The sequence below is a fragment of the Salvia hispanica genome, chromosome 1, assembly GCF_023119035.1.
Source record: "Salvia hispanica cultivar TCC Black 2014 chromosome 1, UniMelb_Shisp_WGS_1.0, whole genome shotgun sequence".
Classification (NCBI taxonomy): Eukaryota; Viridiplantae; Streptophyta; class Magnoliopsida; order Lamiales; family Lamiaceae; genus Salvia; species Salvia hispanica.
In genome coordinates this window covers 48,864,660-48,871,135 of record NC_062965.1, presented here as the reverse complement: position 1 = coordinate 48,871,135, position 6,476 = coordinate 48,864,660, and the positions used below count along the sequence as shown (strand labels likewise).

Below are 6,476 nucleotides of genomic sequence, written 5' to 3'. Positions count from 1 at the left end.
GAAACACAATCAGTTCTTCTTCACTGCACCAAGCACCACCACGTCCTTCCACGTCCTCTAGTGGTCCAACGCAAGATGGTTACTTAACAATACATTCATCAAGCTCATTTTCAATGTGTTTCACAGCTTTATTCTTTCGTGCACTAAGTGGTCCTACTTCAGCATATGCTAGCTCGACCATCTTCAATCATTTACACCAAACTAAAACCAATTTTGAGTATATATCACATCAAAAGTAATTTTACTCCAACCATTTACACAAATTTAAGATTTACACCATTTTTAGGATTTTGTCTCACAAAACTTAACTTTCAGTGTAACACTAAATATGGTGTTGTTTGAAAAAACATCAAAATAGGTTTGAGTTTGTGTACTGACCAAAACTCATTTTTTATGTATGGTTAAAGATGGTCTGATTATTGCTTTCCACGCAACTTATGTTCACCTACTTGAGCTTCATCTCTAACATGGTGGGATCACCACAATAAATTCTGTCCACATTTTATCGCGATTTTACTAATGGCGTACTACTCCAACGAGTATTTAACGGAATACTATAAATTTCCAATAAATCATTTTCTATAACCAATTGTTTTCTCATAAAACAGGCACTAATCTCGTGAGTAAAAATGGCGAAATCGAATCGACATTTCGAGCTGAACAATGGCGCAAAAATCCCGTCGGTTGGACTCGGCACATGGAGGGCTGATGATGGAGTCGTAGGCGACGCCATCACCACTGCAATTAAGGTTTCTGTTCATTCTTATTATTTTATGTTCTCTCTCGTAACGCCAACTCTTCTATATTAGTAGAATCTAAACTCTGCTAGAACCACTTTTTCTTCCCATACAATATCGAAATTTGTTCTAATTTGGTTTTGGTGTTCGTTTAGTATAAAAATCTTGCTCGATTTAGTAAGAATTGTTGAAAAATATTGAGAGTAGATTGAACAATTGATCTATCTGTTTAGCAGCATACTACTATAGGCAAAGCTCTCTGTTCAGATCCTAAAAATCAATTCATAATTTGTTCAATTTCGTTTTATGAAACTAATAGTGGGGTATACTTCTGAAAATGCAGGTTGGGTATCGGCATATTGATTGCGCTCAATTATATGGCAACGAGAAAGAGGTTAAACTATATTATTAGATAGTATTTTCTTGTTGTAGAAGCAAATTGTGTAAATATATAACACAAATAGATTATATTTCTTGTTGCAGATTGGTAAAACTCTTAAGAAGCTGTTTGAAGAAGGAGTGGTGAAGCGAAGATTTGTGGATTACTTCCAAGCTCTGGTTTGCTATAACTGCAAATTGCTCCAATAATTGTATATTGATAATAAGAATCACCCTTCTTAATCTCAAATTTTCAGGTGTTCTGATCATGCTCCAGAAGATGTACCTTTGGCCTTAAACAGAACATTGAGTGATTTGCAGCTTGACTATGTTGATCTTTATCTGGTGAGCTTCGGTTAATGTTAATGCTATTGTTAGTGCTAATGTTATTAGCTTCCAATTTTAGTAGTTATTGTGCTAATTTTGTTTGTGGTTGGGTGCATATGAAGATGCACTGGCCTGTTAGCATGAAGAAAGGTTCAGTAACTTCTGATCCGAGAATCTCACTAAAGTCGACATACCAAGCACGTGGGCAGCAATGGAGTCACTCTGTGATGCTGGCAAGGCTCGGGCAATTGGTGTGAGCAATTTCTCATCCAAGAAGCTCAGCGACTTGCTAGACATAGCGCGTATTCCTCCATCCGTCAACCAGGTGGAATGCCACCCCGGCTGGCAACAGCTGCAGCTGCATAGCTTCTGTCAGTCCAAAGGGGTTCATCTATCGGTTAGTATTGTTTCTGTGGCATGATAGATTTCATCACCTCTTGATATACTCTGTTTTGAAACATTTGATTTATGTATGTTGGTTTATAGGGATATAGACCTCTTGGTAAAATGCTTGATGATCAAGTATTGAATTTGATTGGTGAGAAATTGGGGAAGACTCCGGCACAAGTTGCTTTGCGCTGGGGTTTGCAGATGGGCCATAGTGTGCTTCCAAAGAGCACTAATGAGAAGAGGATTAAAGAAAACTTTGATGTGTTTGATTGGACCATTCCTCAAGATTTGTGTGACAAGTTCTCTGAAATTGAGCAGGTAAAGTCGCCATAACATAGTACTATGAAAACACATTCTATATTGCAAAATTAGGTTGGAGGTGCATTGTGAAATTTGAGATACATTGATATGATAGTATGTTGCTTGACTACCAAGAGGTTTTGTAGCTAGAAAACAAGACCTGCGTTTAAACGAAATATGAAACTAGTGATGATGACTTGTGTGATTTCTCTTGCAGGTGAAATTAGTCCCTGGGAATACTTTTGTGCATGAGACGTTGGGTTACTACAAAAACTTACAAGAGCTCTGGGATGGTGAAATCTGAGAGGGAAGTACTTTATAATCTCACTAGTAAGAACTACTATTAAACTAGCTAATCTCAAATTGCAAATAAATAATGGCGAACCTTTTGAATAAAGTGCTGATGGTTTGGTATTATGGTTTTGAAGGCAATTCACAATTGAAAATTGGTATATCCTGAGCTACCCGATTTATATGTACATAATGTTTGAAATTGATGTCTATGGCTGTGATTCAAATGCTTTTACATAACTTGAGCTCGTCAGAGTATAGACAATTTTCTCTTTTGGGATAATTTTTTACTTGCTAATGTACATCTCAGTTGATTAATGAATGCTTAAATATGTTGTGCATCGTCCAAATAAATTTTGGTTATACGTAGTGACTTATTCCAACATCTACATTTTAGAGCTTTGATTTATATCTCTTTCCTTTATATTATGCACACCTTTTCACTTATAAACTCATTTGCAAAGTAAACAAGTAGGAGATGACATACTATATTGGAAGAATGAAAAAACAATCAAAAGTAAAACACGCCAAAAATATTAGTTGTTGATTCCCTCTACCATATTGGAAAAATGATATCAATCAAAAGTAAACCGAACCATAAATATTATTCCAAATCATAGTAGTATAATTTTTTTCATTATCATTTTTCTTAAATTTTGTGGTATACCACAACTCCAACCATCCATATTCCATACAAATCAAAATCTGAATCACACCACAACTTTATTATTTTATTTCATCTTTTTTAATTATTATATATTTTTTAAAAATTTTATATGTAGAATTTTAATGAAGTATTACATTAATAAAATATCAAAACTATAGATAGAGAATTTTGTAGAGCAATTTGTGTGTCGACCAACTTGCAATCTAGCATTTCAATTTCTATTAGAAGATTCAATATGTACTGATTATGGTTTATAAACTTTCATATTTTTAATCTGACTATTTTAATCCTTCCAATTTCTCTACATCTCAAACAGGTGATGTAAATTCATTACCTCAATACCAATAATAAAAATAGCTTAATTTCTACACCAGCTTCAACCAATCAAATTCTAAAAGGCCCTAAATTTGATCTTACACAACTTTTAAACAATTTACCAGGAGCAGAGTAGAGTCTATTTGGCGATATAGACAAAATGATTAGTAAAAGTTTATTTTTCAAACCAGACATTGCAGAAATAGAGACAATAGCACCCATGAATCAATCCATGATCATTGCAAATTAAAATAGATATAAAGACATTTTTATTCTTTTCCTTCATTTTTCAACCAGACATGGCCAAAAATCGATTTTTCGAGCTAAAGTTAATAATACCGTCTTAATCAAAAGACTCACACGCGTGCGTTAACACACCTACCATTTACCAAGCAATTAAGCAACATACTTTACACAAAAATACAAAAATAAAATGAAATAATTTATTTTCCAGAAAACCTACTTAAACACACTACTATTCCTCTTCACTCAACTCTAACACCCTCTTCACTCAACTCTGGCACTCAAACACACAAACAATGGCCATGCATGCTTATAGGTTGTTTCCTCGTAATAATCTCGTTTCCACCGTTTTGCCGTCGTCGGTAATTTGAATGAGACAGAAAGAGAGTAAATAGGTGAAAGACGGATGTTTTCAAGGTTATATAGAAACTCTTCATTCAGTGTACCAGCTTTTGTGAAGATAGAGTTATAGCAACTCTTATGTTTGTAAACAGTGGCAGCGTGTAACCCTGTTGGATTATACCAGATCTTCACTTTGTGTTTCAAAGTTACCAATCATGTGTTATTGGGTTAGAGCAGTTGCTTTTCATGGCCTATACGAGCTATCATTGAAGCCCTTAAAGAGTTAAAATACTTTCGGAATAAAATTTAGGTATTACATTCAACCTCTTAGTACATGATTCACATAGTGAAGTGCATAGTAAAAGTTATTCTTTAATCTAAACATCTTTTTGTACAGATACTCCCTTCATTCCTTCATAATTGAGTCAAAACCTTTCGCATGGAGTTTAGGAAAGTGATGTTTTGTGTGTTAAGTGGATAGAAAAAAAAAGTAAGTGAGAAAAATATTAAAGAATAAATTAGAAAGTGAATAAAGTAAGAAATAGTAAAATAAAGTAGATAGATAAAAAAGTAAAAAAGAAAAAAAATAGAGAGATAAAAATAGAAAGTAAATAAAATAAAAAAAGTAAAATAAGAATAAAAATAATTCAACTACTACGAGACTTCTTAAAAGAATGACTCAAAAGAAACAGAGGGAGTATTAGTATAACCAATTGATTCAATGATATATCATGTAGCTCATATTTCCCGTATTTATTGTAATAAAAAGATTATGTGTATTACGTATTTCTAGAATATTCCTTTTATGACACTAGCATCAAATTAGATATTGACATATTGTTTATTCTTTTGTCAAAGTTGAAACTTCAAAAACATAAATTCGAGAAAATGAGATTTCTATCTCACAGCACGCAATTACGCAACTAGTATGGCCAATAAAATACCCTAGTACTCCATATCATGCGATATTGCGATTTAAGATTAATTGCTAATCAACACACTAATTTCTTTTTTTATATATATTTGAAACATTTGCAATAATGTGATCATATTTAAATTTGTCATAGGATATCAATTAAAATTTTAGATCACAGAGAAATTGACAAGCGTATTACTAATCGAATTAAAATAGTACTAACATACACTTGTGAATAATGAAATGATGACTAAGATGAAGCATACAGAGTCAATTGATCACTAAGGCATTGTTTTGTTGGAAGGTTAGGCCTATATAAGAGCTTTGACTCCTGCCGGTACATTGTGCTCAGAATTACCGTTGTAAATTACTAACATCTTCTCGGTATCTTTAGCGCCAAAAATACCAAGGACATTTATGATTGTTTGACAAGTCCTCAAATTTTCAGTTACTACCGATCTTTTGCATGGCTGCTTGGAAAAAAATGTTGAGTATTTTTATAAAGTGGCTATTTTTACGGAAACTGTGCTTAATTACTGATGCTCAATAAAATCAGCTCTTTTTAATGAATTAATAAATCATCAATTTGAGATTTGTTAAACGATCTTTAATTTTGCTCAGTCCACTATATATGTAAGTAACCACTATCAGATGAATATAAATATATTCATACTTTTAAGAGAGGAAATCAAATTATTTTACATTGCAACAAAATCTTCATTCTAAATACCTAATTTATTTTATCACGATTTTAATCTTAATTACCAAATACTAGCAAATAAAAAAATTATATTTTAATTTAATAATGATGATCTCACTCTCTTATTATATATGGTCAAGATTTGAAAATTTAGACATACCAAAAAATGAGAAATATGAAAAATAAAAATATATAGAAAGATATACAAAATCAAATCACCCATTTTCCCAAATAAACGCCGGTCAACGAAATGCGTTAGATAAGAATTAAGTAGGAATAGAGGGACTAAATAGCAAAACCGCCCCTCCGATGATATGAGTGAATATACATACATATATGTGTGTGTGTATACTCTGAGTGTTAGTGTGTGAACCCTTCTTCGCAAGAACAATTTCGCACTCAGAGATAAAATTAAACCCACTATTTATTGGGGTTTCCATCAACAGCCTCTCTCTTTCTCTCTCTACCTATACGTACAGCACACAGCGTGCGTATATAATTATATATCTATCGCTTTGTACAGTGCAAGACCCGCCGGATGTGCAAGCGTGCCTGTGGTGAGCCGCCATTGACGTTTATGCAATTGGATTGATTACGTATTTATGTTTGATTTTGATTTCCTTGCTTGTTTTGAATGATTAGGTTTTTGTTTTGCTGCAGTTGACGGAATAAATGGCGAGTATAAGATCGAGCTTGCCGTCGAGGCTTGGCAGCTCCTCTCTAGTGAAGGGCAATCGGCCCCTCCGTTAAACTCGACGCGGAGCCTGTACGCTTCTTGTTCCTGTCCTTTTTATGCTAATTTATGTGGTTTGTGTTGGGTATGGTACTGTGGATTGATTCTTTGGGGGTTTAGTCGTGGTAACTGGAATA

At 33.5% G+C, this 6,476-nt stretch overlaps 1 pseudogene; it reads left to right on the top strand.

Annotated features, from left to right (window-relative positions):
* The first annotated feature begins 607 nt into the window (after positions 1–607).
* Positions 608–2,800, top strand: LOC125215524 (annotated as a pseudogene).
* The last annotated feature ends 3,676 nt before the right edge of the window (positions 2,801–6,476 follow it).